Source organism: Phyllostomus hastatus, unplaced genomic scaffold (assembly GCF_019186645.2).
Source record: "Phyllostomus hastatus isolate PE091 unplaced genomic scaffold, TTU_PhHast_1.1 phas_scaffold_93, whole genome shotgun sequence".
Classification (NCBI taxonomy): domain Eukaryota; kingdom Metazoa; phylum Chordata; class Mammalia; order Chiroptera; family Phyllostomidae; genus Phyllostomus; species Phyllostomus hastatus.
Genome location: NW_025334042.1, coordinates 4,763,907 through 4,785,549, shown reverse-complemented (window position 1 = coordinate 4,785,549; position 21,643 = coordinate 4,763,907). Strand labels below are relative to the sequence as shown.

At 37.9% G+C, this 21,643-nt stretch overlaps 1 protein-coding gene across 2 annotated transcripts in view; it reads right to left on the bottom strand.

The window, feature by feature from the left end:
• Positions 1–21,643, bottom strand: part of PTPRR (protein tyrosine phosphatase receptor type R) — a 242,339-nt gene that overhangs the window by 124,974 nt on the left and 95,722 nt on the right. The window contains exon 1 of one of the 2 annotated variants that reach the window (XM_045829312.1): positions 1,542–1,560. The exons of the other annotated variant lie outside the window; for it this stretch is intronic. The gene's annotated coding sequence lies outside the window, so the exon portion shown is untranslated. Of the gene's footprint in view, positions 1–1,541; positions 1,561–21,643 lie in introns of those variants that run through there. 2 annotated transcript variants of the gene reach the window in all.

Below are 21,643 nucleotides of genomic sequence, written 5' to 3'. Positions count from 1 at the left end.
GGTGTTTGCATTCACTGGCTGTTAATGCCTGTCAAGGAGTGCCAGCCAGAAGTCAGCCAGGAATCTAGGTCAGTGAAAAAAGCAACAGTTCAAGCACTTTGGTTTTGCTGAGGCGATATAATTTTTGGAGAGAATATACATTGGAGGATTGAGATCAAAATGGCCCACTTTAAGCATGTTCTTTGATTTTAGAAGCTCTGCTTCCATTTTCTCCCAACCTGGCTCTTTCAAACCAAATTTCAAATTCTGCAGAAGATGGTAAATATTGAATTAAATTCATATTCATCATCCTTTTCCTCTTTTCTCTTTACTACTGCAAATTAAATATTAATATTGAAACAGTTAAATTTAGTGAGTTAGATTAGATCCTACTCATTTATAGTGCTTGTTATAACCTAGTTTTTTCCATTTCATTAATTTTTCATCTCTATTTTAATGTTACCACTTAATTAGTGTTCCTTTTTATATCCCCTACTAACTTTTTTTGTAAAACACCTTCTCTTTTGCCTTTAAAGACTCCTAATTTTTAATAATCAAGTAAAGAACTTTTGTACTTTGTTTTGAAAACTTTAAATTCTGCATAGTTTGGACTAAGCCCCCATCCTTAGGATCTATTTTTAAAAAATCATGAAGGTCTTGACTTTTTTAAGTACAAATTCACTGGAGGAGATAAAGCTTCCATAAATTATAAAATACCATTTTATATACTTTTATGATACTACCATTCTTATCCTTAGTGATTTTGTATCCATTTATACTTACAAAAACATTTTTATAAAAGTTACAAACATATCTATGAATAAAATAGAAGAAAGTAGAGGTTTAATACAAAGTTCTTCAGAGACAGGAGGAAAAAAATCATGATTTAACCACAAATAGATATTATCCTGGGTACAGTAAACAAATACAATAGCTAGTTCCTTGCTTTTCACAGTTTTCAAGTTTCCTTATTATATGTTCGAGTCAATAGAAATTTCCACATTCATCTTCCCTGATTATATGTTCTACCTTGTACTGAATGTTTTTCTTATCTGTTGTTCTTATTCCTGTGTTCTCTCTCAGTCTCCCTTCAATTGCCACCTCCCTCCCCTCCCTTCAGCATTTCTCATGCTGGAGGCAGAGCACAGCAGCCAAAAATCGGAGCTGAAAATGGCTGGAATTGGGGCCAGGCAGCAGCCCTGCGCGGACAAAAGCCCAAGGCTCAGGCGAGCGCTTCCTGGAAAACGAGGTCGGACAAATTCGGGTTTCTCCGGCCGGCCCGATCAAGATAACAAGACTCGAATCATCCCAGCCGTGACCACTCCATTCACACCGCTTTTCGGAAAGAACAGAAGAGACGTCTGACTCCCTACCTATTCAGAAAGAACTGAGACAAAACTAACCTCTAAGTGGCATTGAGGCGTCCTTGGAAATGGATGTCCAAGGATAAAGTCATAACCGTTCCACTCCCCGGGCACTCTGCTTTCAAGTCAGAAACTGACATTGTATCCCAAGCCACCAATACATAAATACCACTTTAAAAAATAAAAAAATTAGCAAACCTTGCAGGCCCCTGGGTGCTCCCTTTTATCAATCAACAGGAATATAGTCTTTTGGGTATTTCAACTCTTCGCACGCAAAACGCAAACCCTTGAGCCGGGAGGCGGCAGCGAGACGGCACGGGCTCTGAGGCAGTCTGACCGCAAGGGCAGCGTGGGGCCTAATGCTCCCTGGAAGGGTGTCCTCAATTTAGTTTATTTCGATTCTCTCCGTGAAGTAGTTTATGTTTCACTTCAATGCCTGCAATAAGATTCTGGTTTTCACTCTTCTGGAGAACTACCCAATTCTCTAGGAAACATGATCAAATAAAATGAGCTTACTGGCCTGTGTTTTTGAGATGAAAATAAACACTCTATGATTTAGTGTCCTCTCAATGATTATTCTCGGGAACCTTGACTTTTCTATCAGAGTGGGAATTAACAATTTTCTGCATAACTAAAGATGTATAAAGATGGAATGTGGAATAAGTTTTAGTCAATGTTCTTGTGGCTTTATTCATCTGCAGAAGGAGCAAAATAGTAAGCATATAATTTCCCACAATGTGTTATTTTAGTGATCAGGGCCCATTTCATTTCAGGAAAAGAAAGAGTCTGAGTGATGTTGTCTGCAGCGCAGCTTCAATGCACAGCGAGACTGTGCCAGGTCACCCTGTTGCCACTTCTCAACCTTCCCAACACATCCTTGTTTTTCTTTTAGCATGACTGGGGCCATGGCAATAGGATTGCTGTGTCTCTGATCTAATTATTAAACTGATCTAATTATTAAACTGTGTAGTAGAACTACACAGGTTGATGAAAAAACAAAGGAGACTATATATAGCTTATTCGTCCTTGTTACAGCTAAATATAGAAATGGCTAATTTCATATAACGCAATCTAACATCAGTTATCAGTTGAGTAATTCATGCTGGCAATTTAAACAGATACGTTTAAGACTGTAGAAGCTGCAGGGGAAGATATTTTGGTGTGCAAAATTGACAAGCTACTTAGGACTCTTCCTATTAAAATAGATTTATCCACTGGACATTAAAAGAAAAATCACTGAAAACTTTCATTTCTCTTTATTCTAAAATTTCGCTGGTAAACCCCAGAATCCTGCTATGAAATTACTGCCAATGTATCATTTGGTATTATTATTTGGTCATATTTCACACTAGAGATATGCTAAAAAATCTGACAGCCTTATATTTTGTGGCAAATAGAGATCGACTTCTTGGATCAAATGATATATTTGGGCCATCTTGATTACTGTTTTCTTCAATATTGAATCAGACAGGAAGTTAATCTAATTTTATTATTAAGATGGATGAAAACACCAGATGCACTATTTCTGACATTGTTATTCATCATCACAAACCACAGATAGCATCAGAATTTTTAACTCTGTATCAATACCAGAACTACTATATGATTTTTAACACACAAACTAACTTCTTATTTTTAATCTTCATATGCCCAGGACTTCACACAATGCCTAGAACACAGATGGAAAAACCAATACGTATTTTTGAAATAAACCTAAGTGAAATAAACTTTTGTGAGGGTTTTCACCTGAGGATAGCACCTTCTGTACAGAAAGTTTCTCTAATTCTGTACAGAATTATGTATGGATTCATACATAATTCTTAATGAGAGCCATTCATTCTTACAAGGACAGCAAGCTTTAATAGTAAGGTTCCTGGTTTACCGGTGGAAAACAATAAGGCTGAAGTCCCTGGTTGAGAATTAGTTCAGGGATGTCTCACATCACAACCTTGCAGTTATTGGTCCCCGACATCCGATTACAATGGGAGACACTGACTAGTCTTTTACTGAAGGTTGTATGCAAAGGCAGGGTCCCCAAGATACCATTATCATAAAAATGTCCAGATTTAGTGATTTAGCCCACTATACTTCTCTTTTTCCCCCCTAGTTATCATAAATGCAAGTGGTCATCTTTTTCCCAATATCACTGTGGGAAGTAGACCAAACAAAACAAGGAAGGTAACTGCTCCACCCAAAATCTTTTATAAAAATTCTCAGTTTTGTCCAAGTGGATGTATTTGTAATTCCATTCTCTTAAGGATACAAATTTTATGAGAAACTTCTCAGGATCATGGTAGGCTCTTTACTGTTCAGAGATTTTGAATTAATTGCGTAGTATTTTCTTTTAATTTCAAATTCTGAGGCTAAAGATATTTCCCTAGATAGCACAAAGATTCTCTGCTGACTCATATATATGCACACATGAACGATACAGACATAAATGTCCTCCTAACCTCACACTGTTAATGCTACAGAAGACTCTCTCTTACCTGTTTGGAAATTGACTGGGTGTTGCGGTCAGTTCGACTTCCATCTGTACTCTTCTTTGTGTTATTTCCTCACCATAGCAAGCTGGGTTAATCATAAAGCTTTCTAAGCTCAGTGCTGAGATGAAGCCTCATATAGTCACCTGGGGGTAACTGCCTGGTACTATTTCTAGAGACATTGCTGATCCCAGGTCTACTGTAGCAGCCTGTGCATTCCCAAGGGATAGCCCAGGTGCTGGCTGTTTCAACCGTTCACTAGAATTGAAATTCATGGGGATTTTTTTCCATGGTAATTAGCAAAACTGTAAGAAGAGAATTATGTGGGCTATAAATAAGGTGTTTCATGAAAGATTTTTTTTATTTCTGCCTTTAAAAATTATACATTCACAAGGCACTTTTATGATAAATACAAAGTTCTAAAAGTTCCACTATTCCCTCCAAAATGCTCCTACTCTGTGCCAGGGACGTAACAGATATTTCAACCCTCACCATGATTTAGAAAGCAGGGATTACGATTCATCTGTTTATTGATGGGAAATTAAAGTCTTTTAAGCAAAGCCCAAGTAATGAGTCTGGGATTCAAATACAAGTCTCTCTCTATGGCATATGCACGCCATCATGCTATAACAAAGAGGGATTTTAGATAAATGACTATTGTAATTATTATTAGTAATAAAACATTTGGTCTAAAAGAATATGAGGGAATGAAGACACTTAAATGTGATCTCTGTCTTTAAGGAGCTAATAGCCTGTTAGTACAAGGGCAGTTGAAACACTTTAGAAATTCCATCAACTATGGCGTCAAAGTATGTGTCACAGCTCTAGCAAGACTGCGATAGAACTTAATCATTTACACATTACTGGTGGCCTAGTAAATTGATTTTTTAAAACAATGGGGCATTGTCAAGAGTCTTAAAAATGTTCATGATCTTTAACCCAGTAATTCTTCACTCACACATTTCTTTTAAGGAAAGAATATCAATGAATACAAATATAAATGGACACAAAAATTTCCCTTGCAACATTACAGTAAAACATCAGAAGCAACTTACATGAACATCAGTGTAAAAAGATAAGTAAAATATGGGACATTAAGGGGAGGTGACTCTTTTCTAATTCTCCCTTTCCTGTGTTGTAAGTTCACCTTCTCTGCTGGTTTTTTCTAATTTGTCTTCAAATGTGCTATAATATTTCTCATGTTAAAATAAAATCCAAACAAACCAAAAGACCTCCTTGCCTAGTGATCATTTCTTTTTGTTAATCTCCTTTCAAACAATGGTCTCAGGAAAGTTGTCCATATTCACTGTTTCTAACTCCTCTGCTCCACCTCCCATTTGCCTTGTACTGGTGCCTGCTACACTAAACCGAGACTGCTACATCCAATGGCCCATTCTGCCTTCATCTTGCTTGACCTATGAGCAGCCTTTGACACAGATAATTCCTTCTTTCTCCCTGATATTCTTTCCTGACCAGGCTTGCAGGATGCCACGCTATCTTAGTTTTGCTTCACTCATGGGCCAGTCCTGTTCAAGTCTCCTGTATTTATCTTTATCTTTCTGACCTCTTTATCTTGGGGGGGGGGCTCTATCCTCAACTCTGTCTCTTCTGAACCACAATCTCAAACTAATCAAGACCTCACTCTCAGAATGCAAGACTTGTATATCCAGTTGCATACATGACATACCCACTTAGGGGCCTAACTTGATCTTGTCTACACTCAACTCTTGGTTCCTACCTTACCCACTTCGACCCCAAATCTGTTACTGCTTCAATTTTCTTCCTCTTCATAACTGCAATCTTTCACGTGCTCAGGTTAAAAAACCAGGAATCATTTTTGCCTCCTTCTTTTCTCTCATGTCCACAATTGGTAAATCCTTTCAACAAAATTCAGAAGACCACTTCTCACCACCTCCACCATTACCACCATAACTTCCATAAGCTTTCACTGGGGCTATGGCAACAGCTTCCTAATTGGTCTCTCCCCTTTCACTCTGTCTCCTACAGTTTATTTTCGGCACAAAGCCAGAGTAATTTTTTTAAACCATAAGTTAGAACGTGCTATTGCTCTCCTAAACCCCTCCAGAGACCTTACCTGGTCTCCCAAACAGCATTTTTCCTCCCCATCCTCATTCCTCCTCAGTCCCCATCTTCTATCACTCTTCCCCTTATTCTACCCCTTTCTGTTCTGGTCCTCGCTCCTCTTGAAACACAGCAAGCTCCCTCTGCCCTCAGGGCCTTTGCATGTGTCGTCTCATTGTTAGGAACCCTCTTTCTGGGATGTCTGCAGGGCTCACATTCTCATTTCACTCAGGACTTTCTACACAAACTTGATCTTCTCAGAGGTGCCTTCCCTAACCAGGTTATTTTAATACATCATCATGCCTGCCACCGTCTGCCTCCTTACCCTGCTTTAATTTTTATCTCCTCAGCATTTTTCAATATTGATACATAACTCTCCTTACTAGAAGGTATATAATATTCAAGATAGGAGGGATATTAGCTATCTTGTTTACTCATGATCCATGGAGCCTAAGACAATGCCTGACTTATGGCAGAAGCTGAATAAATATGTTTTGAGTGAATAAATAAAGCAGGTATATAATTTGATACTAGGTGAAATAGCCATAATGATTTCACTCATATGTGAAATATAGTGAACAAGAAAAATGGGGACAGACTCATAGATAGAGAATAGGGTGACAGCTATTGGAGGGGGGAGATGAGGGGGTAGAGGGATTGAGCAAAAAGGGAAAAGGGTTCATGGGCATGAGCAACAGTGTGGGGATTGCAGAAGGGTGGGAGGTATAGGGGACTAAAGGGTAATGGAAAAAATAAAATAAAAAATAAGTGTAGCTGGAACAAAAAGCTGTATACTTGACATATATAATGCAAAGTATGTATACTTTATAGCCACATAAATATGTGAAGATATGTAAAGTAATGCAAAGACATTAAAATAATTGTGAGTAATGTTTTTTGAATAAAATGTTATCGATCTTTAAAGTGTAAGATCACTGTGTGTATCAGGGAAATGATACCAGTTGACAGTTACAGAGTATGCCTTCGCTGTTCTTGATAAATGACTAGTTTCAACCACATATCTCAGAGGGAAAATAACCACAGTGATTTCAGAGTTAATACCACTTGTGTACACCTGAACATGATCTCTTATTCACTTTAGCACACCACTTAAGTGCAAGATTTCAGAGTCAGATGGTCTGGGCCTGAGGCATAGCTCTTCCACTTGACAGCTAGATGACTTTGGGTTAGTTACTTAACCTCTATCAAGGTCAGTGTTTTTTTTAAGGTTTTAGAGCAGTTTTAGGTTCACAGCAAAATTGAGTAGAAGCTACAGAGCTTTCCCATATACCTCGCCCCTCCACTTGCATCCCCTCCTCCATTATCAACATCTTCTACCGGAGCGGTATATTTATTATAATTGATGAACCTACATTGACACATTATAATCACCTAAAGTCAATAGTTTACATTCGGATTCACTCTTGGGGTTGTACATTCTATGGGTTTGGATAAATACATAATAACATATGTCTACCATTATAGTATTATAGACTATTTTCCCTTCTCTAAAAATCCTCTGTACTCCCTGTATTAATCCTTCTCTTCTCCCTAACGCTGGCAGTCACTGATTGTTTTACTTTCTCCAAAGTTTGTGTTCTCCAGAGTGTCATAGAGTTGGAACCACAATTTTCATATTGGCTTTTTTTCACTTAGTAATATGAATTTAAGTTTCTTTCCTGTCTTTTCATGGCTTGATAGCTCATTTCTTTTTAGCATTGAATAACATTCCATTGTCTGGATAAACCAAAATTTATTTAGCCATTCACCTATTAAAGGATACCTTGTTTACTTCCAAGTTTTGGCAATTATAAGTGAAGCTGCTATAAACATTCATGTGGAGGTTTTGTGTTCAAGGTCAGTTTTTTGTAGCTGCCTTGGAGGGGTGTTGAGGGGATTAATTGAGATAAAGCTTCAAAGATGTTCAGTCTATTGTCTGGAACGTAATATACATTCAGTAAATGTTACCATTCATTGTTTTGTCATTATTAAGTTGGACAGATATTTTTGCTTCTATCTCACAGATAAGGAAACTAAAATTCAAAACGACAACTACTAAGTGGCAGAACCAGGGCTTGTAAACAGGCTTTCTTACTATAAATTGAAGTGTTCTGTTATGTCAGGTGGCTGTTGGGCTGGAGGCAAGCAAAGGCTAGACTCAGCTTTGTACAGAAAACGATGCTTTGTCTCTTGGTGAACTTTTTCATTATATATCTTTTTTATCATTTATTTATTTATTCTCACCTGAGTACACTTTTTCATTGCATTTAGAGAGAGAGAGGATGGGAGAGAGAGAAACATTGATCAGTTGCCTCCCATACATACGTGCCCTGACCTAAGATCGCACCAGCAATCTGGGTGTGCACCCTGGCTGAGAATCAAACTCACAACCTTTCAGTTATGGGACAGCACTCCAGCTAACTGAGCCACACTGACCAGGGTTCCATCACATATCTTATTTAAATCAAAATTTGCACTGAATTTTGTGTACATACTAACTCTTATAATATGTCACAAAATAATTATATTTCCTTATTACTGAACTATTTACAGTGTTTGAGAGATAAAGAAGATGAGAGTGCCTAGTTCAGCCAGATATGTTGTCTCTAGCTCACCTTATAGGCACCAGATAGAGATTCTGGAATCAAACATGGAATTTCAAAAATTCACATGTAATCACATTATTGAAAAATCTCTTGTAAAAGATATTTTTTAAGAAGCTTAGTTGCCAAAAATATGGGGCAAATATAAGAATAACCAAGCCTTGAAATAATGGTGTGTCCACTTGGGGATTCAGAAAATCATAAGGGGAAGAGCTAAATATAAAATAAAAATAACTATGTGTGCATTTACATGGCAGACTATGGAGTTTCTTAGGAAAAAATATGTGCTAAGAGAAATGAAGTTTGGGTCACTAAAGAGGGACTTAATTCCAATGAACTTGAGTGAAATGGGAGAGGAGGAAAGAGGGTTGTAGGTCTGGACTTGTACCAGAACTCTGGGGAAATCAAACCTAAAATAAAAAAATATACATCATTTGGGCACATAGATAACCAAGGAGCACACAAGAATGACAGAAGAAAGGCAAGAGAGGAATTCCCTTCCTTTGGTGGTATACATTGGCCCACAGAGGGATCGGGCTAATCAGGACACATGGGTCCTTGATAAGGAGACACAGCAGCTGTCAGAGAACAGCATCCTTGATGCAGGAATCAGTGGCTTTAGCATCAAACCTGGAAGCCTGGTTACAAACACAGGTAGTATTAACACTGCCAACAGCTTTGGGAATTTTGAGGCACAGGTTACCACAGGACAAGTGTCCCCAGGAAGCAAGGCTAGAAGACTACTCTCTTACATGTCTTGGAAACACACACACACACACACACACACACACACACACACACACACACACACACACTGTGCTTATGAGAAAGTGGATGTCTGTAGAGGTTCTTGGCAAATGATGTTAGGGTGGAAGAATTGAAGGAGGCTGGAGATCTGGTCATGGTCAGTGTTTATGTGAGTAGGGAGGGGGTAGGCAGGGAGAGTGCTAGTCATCTCTGTTATGATGCCAGTCTTATCACCATGTTGGCATGGCTATGGCAGTGTGGGTTTGTTTTGACTTTGGTGTTGGCATGTACTCCAACATGCTATTCTCTCTGTCACTCTTCAACTGCTTCACCTTTTCTCATCATTCCAGTCTCAGTTTTAAATAACCCTTCCTCAGGGGTTCATTTGTTACACTCCCACCCCTTGATTTAAATTAAATTAAATTTATCACACCCTAGGTTGAAATTCCTTTTAACTATGATGGTTATTATAAAGTACCATTGGAAAAAAAATCACATAAATAATCTGGACATTGAAATAGTTTCAGGACAGAATAATGAGAGATGAGATCAACCTTTGATGTTTCCCTAATAAGCCATGATAAAAATTTCCCAGTAATCTAGAATAAAGTAACAAAGTCTCATTACTTGGATATATAAGAATAAATTCACATTTGTTATTAATTCATCAGAATTCTTCTGACTATATTATTTTTTCAATTTTGTATTACCATATGATAAAAATATAGCGACATAATTCACTACTCATACACTCTGTTAGAGCGTATATATAATTTCTGTTTGTACTACATTAAACTAAAGAAATATATGAGTGCCTCAAAATTTATTATTTCCTGTACCAAAGACACAATGACAAAGTTTCATGATTTATTAACATCAGTAGAATCATTCTTGATGTAAGAAAGAGACAAAAATCTTAACTATTTCTGGTTATCACATCTCTTATCCGATGTGCTCTCCTTACGGGGTTCAAGTTTTGAGTACTGCCAGCTGTCATGTATTTGGAGGAAAGCAATTGCTAAATAAAAAATGTTCAAAAATATTGTACCACGTCCTATATATTCAAAATGTATTTAGCAGATTTGTAATAACAGATAATCTGTCTTCCATTTTATCTGAACATCTTGACATAGGCACAATAAAAGTGAGTTTATGTGAACCTCAACAGAGCATACAGACTTTTTTGCATCACAGCTTTCCTAAGCTTGCAGACAAACATTGACTCTCTCACTATGAATTAGATCTTACCAAGCACCAATTCACTCCTTTAAGGCAAAATAATTCCCACCTTGGTTATCTAGCAAGATGGTTAGGAGGAGGCATTTGGACAAATGTAAATTGTCACATGTTCCATACATGTCTTTTGTCACTGCAAAAGGAGGACACCCTGGGAGGGCATATTTCAGACAGTCTCTGGGTGTTTGGGATGTATCTCTAGAATACAGCTTTCTTAGCTTTAAATGGACAGAGTTGAATTCCACAACCTTAACTAAGGCCCATTTTGGTGGTTAATTTTATTGGTCAATTTGACTGGGCCATGAGTGCCCAGATGTTTATTGGATATTATGCTGGGTGTGTCCACGTGAGTGTTTCTGGGTGAGATTAACATCTGAATTGACTGGCTGAGTAAAGCAGATGGTCCTGCTGAATGTGGGTGGGCCTCCTCCAGTCCACTGAAGGTCTGAATAGAAGGGAAAGGCTGAGTAAGAGAGATTAGCTCTTTCTGTTTATCTGTACTTATGCTGAGACATTGGTCATCTCCAGCTTTACGACTTAAACTTGAACTGTAATTTATAACTTTCGTTCTCCTGGTTCTCAGATCTTCAGACTCATATTGGAACCATTGGTTCTTCTGGGTCTCTAGATTACTGGCTACAGATCTTGAAACTTCTTAGCCTCCTTAACTCTGTGAGTCAAGGAGCTCTTTTAATAAATCATCTGTCTCTCTCTCTCTCTACACACGCACGTGTGCACACACACACACACACATACACACACACTGTGTGTGTGTATCTCTAGTGGTTCTGTCTCTCTGGAGAGTCCAAACTAATGCAACCATCTAATAATACTGACAATCTGATACTGTTAACAAACAGTTTTTTTCAAATATATTATGATTAAATTTTTCCTTCTCCTACATTCTCCTTGTATTTGTAGAAAGTTTTGGCTTACATTCTATAGATATGAGGGTAAAACAGATGGTGTGAGGGTGTAGCAGAGTAGATTGTGGTTACCAAATTGAGAGAATATTTATCAGAAACATAAGAGTCAGTGTATCTTTTGTCCACACTGCTGAATAGAATACTTGTACAACTGAAATAATTATCACCCTCTACTTTAGCTCCCTTATCTGTTAGTAAAGAAAAAATATTAGATTATATAGAGTTCTCATTAAAATGAATCATAGTTTAAAAGAATTAGTGAATTACTCATACAAGGAACACCAGCTTAAAACAGCTGTCTTTGCAAACCCAATTTGTCAAATTAATACAACTTTATAAAGAGTAATATTTTCACAGATGTCCTTTCATGACTCATAAAAGACTATTTCATTGACTCCATTTAGGCAGTGAGAGCAAATTATATTGAGAAGAGTTGTGTGTAAGTCATATTTTGTGATATTTTAATCGATGTGTAGTTAGGAGAATTAGGTGTATGATACAACAGTTAAAATGGCTTTGTATAATCATGGCAATGATGGGACAGTGACTTGTAATTAATTCCAATGTACTGCTATACTGTTTGCTAATATCACTTGGTTAATAATTGAGAAACAAGGCATGTTCAAGTAATGGGATCTTACAGTTTATGTTTTTCTATCTCTTTCAATATCACCAAACTCAGGGAAAGGTCGCTTCCCATCTGAGATCACAGATGCTGGGAAACTGAAGTCTAGACCCAGGTTTTCACATTTCAATGCCAGGAATCCTTTCCCTTTGCTTGCACTACTTATAATCAGTGTCTATATTTTGAGGTACAGTTTTTCAATACATGATTCTGTGAGAACATAATTTAGTAACTACTTTCAGCACTGAATAAAATTTCTTCCAATATGGTGTTTTGGAAATTTCTTAATTTAAAAAAAATTAGGCCTGAAATGGCAATATGAATGTAGCTTTGGGTCCACACATGTCAGAGTTACCTACTTCAACTCATAAGAATGAATGGGTGTCTGGGTGAACTATCATGTACATTTGGTTGATATTATATTCCATCAGAGAGTAAGAGCCTAATTTAGTAAGGCTAAACTCTTAATTTTGTCTTCAAAACCAAAATTGAAAAATAATATCCTATCTTGCAAAAGTAGATACAGCTTGAGGTCATGCTCTTTTGCCCTTGAAGCGCTGGCTGCCGGCCTGTGGGCCAAAGAGATCGGTGGTGTTAACTGCTGTCTCATCCTCAGAATTCCTGTAGCAACTCCTTCTGGCTAAGGGAGTCCAATGGCCAACTCTGGGCCTGGAATGTTAGCCCCTTCAGATTACAGAGACAAGAACTGTGAGGCAATAACTGCAAGAAGCATCCTTGGAGGATGCCAGGTCAATACCAATTTCAAATTTCAGAGTTTGATGCCAAATCTAAATGAAAACACCAGGAAGCAATAAATTGAAGTAAATAGAGGCCAACAGGTACTCTCCAAATATGTGAGTTTTGAAGCTTATAGTAAGAAGATAACTGGAAAGATTTCACTGGGCCACAGGACTGGAACTTTCTATGCAGATCCCATGGGCTGTAATGTGGGAGTTCTGGGGTGATGCTAAGAAGGCAATAATGCCCATGGAGAAACTAATGAAATCGTGCATAAGTAAAATAAGGAAAAGATAGTGTCTGAGTCAAGAGCAATTTTCTATTATTCCCCATCACCTACCACAAGATAGAACAGTTTCCTCTATGTGCAATTAACTCATTTCTGCATATTCAATAAGGAAACATCATAGCATTGACAATCATTCTGGAGAACTATTTATCACCTCTCTTCCTGACCTTTGCTAAATTCTGCATGTGTGTGCTCACACATTTACATGCATGCCAGGGACTTGGGGTAAAAGGCAGATAGGGTGCAAAATATAAGAAGGCAGTCACTCAGGGTTGAGTTAAGGTCAACTATTGGGCATTTGGGGGATTAGAATCAGATCATCTATATGCATGCCTCTGAGAGTGAGTGTCTCCTCACATTTTGTGCCTTTGGTGTTTCTCTGCTTCCTGCTAGTCTTGGCTGTTTGTGTGGCTGCCCATGCACATAACTGCAGGTCTTTAATCTCTTGTTATGCTCTTTATAGTTAGGTTGGTTAGGGATATTTGTTTTAGCATTTGAAGATCTCTGATGTTAGCCACTTACATAAGAAGTAAACTTACCCACACCAGAGCAATACTTACATGAATATCCATGCACAGGATATTAACATACACAGGAAGTTAACAACAGCAACGGGACTGGAATCAGTCTGCTTCTTGGTTCCCTGCTTCCACAACACCGCCCACTGCGCGTGCATCCACAGAAGACTGTTGACAGCCGTGATGAATGTGTGAACATGCTGGGAACCACAGGCTATTGCACTAATGTTTGTAAAAACTGAAGCTTCAAGATGATTGCTTTTCCAAAAAGAAAGCTCTCACTTTTTGGTGATTGTGAACATTTCAAAAAATAGTATAAAGCAAAATAAATGAAGATCATTCATAGATTCACTAAAAGGCAACAAGTAATATTTTATGTATCTTTCTCTAGGCTTATTTTCTAACATATAAACAAGATATTGTTTATTGTTTTTATTATTATTTTTAAAAGAAATAGGTGTACACTCTCTGTAATGCTGTCCTTTTGTTCTCACTTAATGTATGCCATTTTCTCAGTCAAAATATGGGTTTATCTTATCATTATAGAAATATTTTAAAATTTATGTAATTAATCCTTATCAGTGGACGTGTACTTGTTTTCTGTTTTGTCCTATAACATTGTATGTGTCATTTTCTTAGAATGTACAGAGTTGGAATCACTGGATCAAAATCCATGATTTTTTGATGGACCTGATAATTCTGCCAAGTTGCCTGCAGGGAGGTTGTTAGAGGTGCATTTCCACCAGCAGTTTGGCACAGCTGGCTACCTGTTCACAGGACTAATGCTTGTCTGTTTGATATAAGCCCATTCATTATAAATTTCTGCTGCTGCCCTGTGTGTCATTGCTTGCTTTTATTTCTAGAGCCATGAAACACTGAAATCAATTAATTTAGACATTCATTTATTTTTCCAGTGTTTACTGTGCACATAGCAAGATTTAATTATGATGGAAGAAAACATGAATGAGATAGAGTCTTTGCCCTCAAAACTTATATAAATTTGACAAACAGTATCAAATAATCCAAGACACTGGCTTTAATTCCCACAACAACCAAAGAGGGTGGATGATGACTTTATTGTTCTCATTGCATAGATGAGGATACTGAGGTGCATTGCATCAATACTCTGGAAACTGTGCTGTTAGCCACTATGGTACAACATCTTAAAGATACACATAAACAGCACTAAAATTAGAAAGATTATGTGGTAATATTGTGTCTGTGGGTCCTGACCAGAAATAGAAGGTGGAATGTAATTGTACTGAAGAAAAAATTCTTTGCATGGTAAAAGATAGACCCCGAAGTGCTGATGTGGTCTCTCCCCGGGTGGTAGGCACTGAACCTGTCGTTCTGGCCTCCTCAGAGCCAGTAGGCGTCTCACCCCCACAGGCCTGAGTGGGCCAGCGAATTACGAACATGACTTCCTGAGGGACGAGGGAGACACTGGGGAGCTACGTGCACTCATTTGCCTCCTAATCCTGTGTGTTCCCCTGGCACAGTTTGACTGCCTGTTTGGGAGTCATAGGAGACAAAAGCAGCCTTGAACTGAGGCTTGTCATCAGTTTTCAGACTGAATCTAGACTGGCAGTTTCGATTTGTCTCAGTTCACCTTTCCTGGCAAAGTATCATACTTAAATTATGATAATACATAATTCAAAAAAGGGCTATAGTGATCAGAGATGATTCCACTCCATCTCCTGGTGGGAAGGGACTTGATAGGCAGAACTTCGGTCTGGAAAGGGATGGGGAGAACACTTCAGTAGAAACCACAGCAAGTGGCCTCATACGGACATAGAAAGAGGGTGTTGTGTGTGTGTGTGTGTGGTGGTTGCGGGGGGTGAAGAGAAATCCAGTTTGGCCAAAGGTATTGACACATATGTAGGGTATAGTGACAGGAAAGAAAGAACAAGTAAGCAGGCTAGGTACAATGATCAAGAGCCTCTACTGTCAGCATGTGGAGTTTGATTATGATTTTGCAGTTCTTGGGAAGCCACAGAAAGTTAAACTACTTAGTACAGTAATAAGAGTCCTGTAGAAATGAATTTCAAATTTCCTTTGTTAAGTCCTCAGCACACAGCTTCCCTACCAGCACATCTACACGTTCTCTTAGATCCAGACATACCAGACTACTGTTTGCTCATTCTCCAGCATGCCATGCTGCTTTATACCCCCTCTCTTTCCTTTGCTTATTATGTTCTGAATTGTTCTGTAGTCCCCAACTCCTTCATTAAATCTTACTTATCCTTAAAGTCCCAGCCTGAGTGCTGCCTCCATGATATCTTTTCCCCGCTGTTGACTTGTTTCTGCCTTACTCAGTTGGTCTTTGTGGAGATATTACTGGGAGACTGATTCAACAGCAATTCCCAAGTCCCTTTTGTTCTCCCTTGCCACCTCCCACGGTTGGAAAAACGAAGTACTCATTTCTGTAGCCTTCCTTACAGGTAAATGTGGTCACAGGGCACAATTCTGACAAGCGTGCAGGACATATATAGGAAGCTTATGTTTCCTTATAGAAGAGACAGGCACCAGAGTAGTTCTCTGCCTTGTTCTCATTTCTGCTGTGAACACTGACATGATGCTCAGAGATGTGGCAGCTACCTTGTAACCACAAGGTGGAAGGTATAAGGCTGGAAGGCACATGCCAAGGACAGCAAAGCCAGGGGATGGAAAGCTGTTGAAACACTGCATCTGACGGAGACTGCTCATCTGTAGATTTCTTCCTGTGAGAAATTAAAATTATTTATTGCATGAGCCTCTGTTAATTGAATTTTCTGTTTCTTGCTGCTGAAGGCATTCACAATGGACACAATCTACTTGCTCATCTTTATCACTAGATTATAAATTTCTGGTTCAGCATATTTTAATTTCTTTGATGGAAAGTTTCAAATATCTTCATCTTTGTATTTACTTTTTTATTGCTTGAACTCTCAATAAATGCAGAATTGACTGAATATGGTTTCAACTATCAATGTAATCAACTAAGAGTTAGAGGGAGAAACTAAACATAACAGCTAAATAAACACTACTTGATGTCCTATTTTCTTTAAAGATATTCTGCGAAACCCATTTTTAGGTTTTAATATATTTCCTTATTGACATACTATCTAATCTGGACAAAGCTGAACACAATGTTAGTGAGCCAATTACTGCATTATTTAGGTGAACTTTGGACCAGAAGGCATATTAGTAACTTGTTTGTGTGAGATATCACACAAGGAGACGACAGCCAGCCAGCAGCAGTCATGTAAACACAGCTGGACTTTTCCAGGGATGTCATCATGTGTCACTATCACTCCTTGTTTGGACTATTCCCCTATAAATAAGTACATCCAGGTAAGCATCTGCTACCCTGAAAGTATCTGCAGTAGTTCTGTCCCAATAAAAACTTCACCTGAAATTAAAAAGTAATTGCTGTGGTTGAATGGGAGGATTCGAAGCACATACAGTCCCTGGAATTTATTTTGTAGAAGTCAGTTATCAAATGTCAAGTGGTAAAACTGTCCAATATATTTTCTAACATTGAGTAGTAGCATTAAAAATATCTAGTCTTTAAGAATGAGGACATAACATCATTATTCCATAGAGGTTTTTCCCCTTATTTTCTAGGTATGTGTTAAAATCAGTAGTAAAGGGTCAGTACGTATTAACCTCTTTTAGAATGACCATTTAATTTGAAATATATAGATAATCTTTATTATATTTTTCCATTACCGTTTAGACCCCTGACACCCCCTCCCCTACACAATCACCACACTGTTGTCCGTGTCCATGAGTCCTTGTTCCTTTTTGCTCAAGCTCTCCACCCACTAACCTCCCCCACCCCCAACACACACAAACTGCCATCTGTTCTCCATCTATGGGTCTGTCTCTGTTCTGCTTGTTAGTTCAGTTTGTTTATTAGGTTCTATGTATGAGTGAAATCATATGGTATTTGTCTTTCTCTGACTGCCTTATTTCATTTAGCATAGTGTTCTCTAGTTCCATCCATACTGTTGCAAGGGGTAAAATTTTCTTCTTTTTTTATGGATGAGTAGAATTCTATTGTGTAAATGTCCCATAGTTGTTTTATCCACTCATCTACTGATGGACACTTGGGTTGTTTCTATAACTTGGCTACAGTAAATAACTCTGTAATGAACATAGGGGTGCTTATTTTCTTTTGAATTAGTGTTTTGGGTTCCTTTGTATATATTCTCAGAAGTGGGATCATTGGTCAAAAGGCAGTTACATTTTTAATTTTTTGAGGCATCTCCATACTGCTTTCCACAGGGGCTTCACCATCTGCATTCCTACCAACAGTGCAAAAGTGTTTTCCTTTTTCCAAATCTTCACCAGCACTTGTTTATTGATTTAGCAATGACAGCCATTCTGACATGTGTGAGATGGTATCTCATTGTGGTTTTAATTGCATTTCTCTCATTAGTGGCATTGAGTATCTTTTCATATGTCTATTGGCCATCTGTGTGTCTTCTTTGGAGCAGTATCTATTTAGGTCTTTGCCCTTTTTTTAATTGGGATGTTTGTTTTTTTGGTGTTGAATTTTGTAAGTACTTTATAAGTTTTGAACATTAACCTCTTACCAGATGTATCGGTGAATATGTTCTCCCAAGAATGACCATCTAATTTTTTACTTAAGTTTTAAAGGACCACTTTCTTGAATATTGAATCAATGTAACAAAGCTGTTATTATGTATAAGTGTGAAATCTATACCATCGCCTAAAAATGTTTACTGAGAAAATATTTCTCTGATAAATGTGTTTGGGATTTAAGTAGTTTCTCAGCTAGAACTAGAATGTGATGGGTAGACAATATCTAGCATTTTAAATGACAATGAAAATCTCAGTGGCATGCATATTTCTTTTTCCTTAACAAACAGCATAATTATGTGTTTGTCTTTCACAGAAAGACAAAAGCTCTCTGAAGCAGTTAGCTTTAAGACCTCCTAGGTAGGAAAAGCAGACCTAATTGAAAGGCATTATGGCAATTCAGTGACTGCGTGTCTTGTCAGCATTAACTAGGGTCTAACTGATTATTCTTCCGAAGGGTAATGCATATTAGTGAATGTGTAATGAAGCATCCAGCAAAACATCAGTGTGCCCTTTGGTGTCACTGTGATTTGTCAGTGACAGTGAGGACAGGAAGATGAATTCACTATAATAAAGTTTTATATCAATAAAAATGCAAAAATATGCTGTATCTTTAGCATAGATGTTAGATATTTGCATTTGATGGACACAACTGCAGTCTCTGAACCAACACAACATTGACAAGGAGAGGCTCTTCTGAAATAGTATTTTCATGGGACACTACTACAAGCTGACAGGTGCCTACAAAATGTGATATCAACATCTTCATTTTGTCTGGATTTCATTTCAGAAATTCAGTAAACATGTCCCCAAATACGGAATTCTTTGGAATTTTGCTCTTAAAGCAGGTAGCTTTAAGAATGAAATAAGTACAGAGGTTATGTTCCTAGTCTGGAAGATTAAATAAGTTCAAGTATTCGCTTTCTAATTAACTTATGTGATTTGGGCAGGGAAACCCCTGCCTACAAAATATTCAAAAGTAAATGTTACTGCTGTTAAATAAGTGCTCCCAGTTGAACAATGTGCTAGGTGGAGGTTGACCTCCATGCAAAACACAGCAGGAATCTTAGCCTGTCAGCCTAGGCAATTCTGGTCTACAGGCCACTTTCATCGTATATTTCCTGATAACTGAAACAAATATAACTTGTGCTGGATATTTATGATTATTGATAGCAATAAAAAGTATTTACTGAATGTTTTGAATACACTAGTTCACTAAATTTTCCTGCACCCTGTTGCAGCAGGTCCCTTTACCATGTCCAGTCTGCCAATGAGGAAACTACAGATGAAGAGCAGAGAGGTCAAGGACTTACCCAAGGTTAAATAGCTGTAAACAGGGGACATAAGGCTCAATTCTACTGCTAGAGCACTCATTATCCATTACAGTGCCCTGTAGAGACTTCACCTAATTCTAAAGCAGCAAATGGAGCAAAATTTTAATGGTTTCATTTAGCACTTACTGATATTTACATCAAGATTTTTCTGTTTCTAAAATATTATTTCATTTAAGTATTTCGGCTCACTTTCTCTGGTCAAGAACCCTTTAGAAGATACACTGTCCAGTTGGTAGGGATTGTCAAAGAGACCTCTTAGTCTGTTTATTATGTTTTAAGGACAGTTTAAAATCCTGCTTTTTCTCTTTGCCAGTTGACCTTCTTGACACCTTTCTTCTATTCTTCTCTTCAATTAGGGGGCCATGGAATCCCAGAGGTGTCAGATGAGAAGCTCACAGTACTGTAAGATGTTGTTCCAAATGCCAATATAATTGCACAAGAGACCTGGGCAGTGGAGCTGGTGAAAGAAACCTTTCGACAATGCATGACACATTACCACAGGTACCCATGTTGCCCTCCAAAAGGCAAGCTTTAGAGATATATCAATGTAAATTGTTCCAGAACATGAAGGTTTTATGAAACATTAACACTGATTTACTACCCCAGGCGGACTACTTGTGAAAGTGAGTGACTCTCTAAAGTGCTTTAAGAGAAGGGAGAAAGAAAAATCTATATGCCAACTCCATTTAGTCCCCCAAAGAATAGGTTTATTTTTCTGCCTCGTGATCACCTCTAATAATATCACAGCACTTTTAGAAAGAATGGATATGATTTCCCTAACCCACATCTCTCATTTGAGAAACTGCAATAACAATTAACTATTAATGACAAGAAGAAAATAAGCTTTTTTTCCCCCTTGGCAATCTGTCACAATGAACTCAGTTAGTAGCCTGAGAAGCAATTCAGTGTGTTTTTTGTCAGAAGGATATTATCTCAGGGGTAAGAAAACCACACCCTTCAGAAAAGTGCCCTTTTCATAGATAAAACCAGAGCTACATGGTTTTTACATTATTTTTATAGATCCATTTCACTTTTATAAATAAAGGGCAAATTTTAAATTTAACTGAATAGAGTCATCAATGAGGAAATTATTTGCCCTCCTTTCTGGTTCTTTAAAATCAACCTCTAGTTTAATTACTGAATTATTTAGACTTTTTTTTAATAATCAATTTGATTAATTTTAAGTTCTACAATCTGAGGAAAAGAATTTCAGTGCACTCTTTAAAATAATTTGTTGCACTTTGGATTGTCTCAAAATCATGTTTGAGAACCACTGGTTTTGCCAATATCTCTTTTGCTGTAATAGGTGACGCCTTATCTTTTTAACGTACGCAGCAAGAACTAAGCTTTTCATCTTTTTGCCTAAGCACATAAATCCATCATCCTGTTCATGGCATTGTTTATTGAGATTTCATCTCCTTGACCTATTTTCTTTCCAAAATATTGATATTCAGTGCATAAAAAACCCTTGGAATTAAATGAAGACTATGCTCTCTTGGCAAAGCCTTCTAGAGAACAAAGGATAATTTTACTATTGACCCACCACAAGTCCTCTGGGAAGTCTTTTGAAAGCTCTGCTTATCTCAAGGCAGACATTTTGTTTTCTTGTCAAAATAGAACTTCAACTTATTAGAAATACCTCTATCAAAATCCATTTCCTATCTCCTATGAACTTAATTCTTCAAAATTTTAAATCTTATGGGTATTTTGTTTCTTCAAATTGGGGAGTCAGGAATTACACTGTCAGGTGTCATGGAGTAATAGAGACTGATTCATCTTCCTGCCTGGGACAAATATAAAACCAGATGAAATGTATGGGACAAAGGTGTGCAGACATTGGGCAGCAGGTGGCACAGGACAGTGGTCTCTGAGAGAAGGAACAAGGCAGGGGGAGGCTTACCAGTACCTCAGTTTGCTGTCTGGGAAAAAAAGAGAACCTGAATAGAGACCAGAGGAATCTCTGGGTTTAGAATTCAGAAAGGCCAAGGAGGCTAGACTTTGGGGGAACCCCAAACACTCCATCTGTAATACTACCTCCCCCTTCCACATACTAGCCAGGCCTCTGTCTTCAGGCCAGTGCTTTCATACCGAGAGTGTCTCCAGCAAATGGCAGTTGGGCATAAAATGTGCCC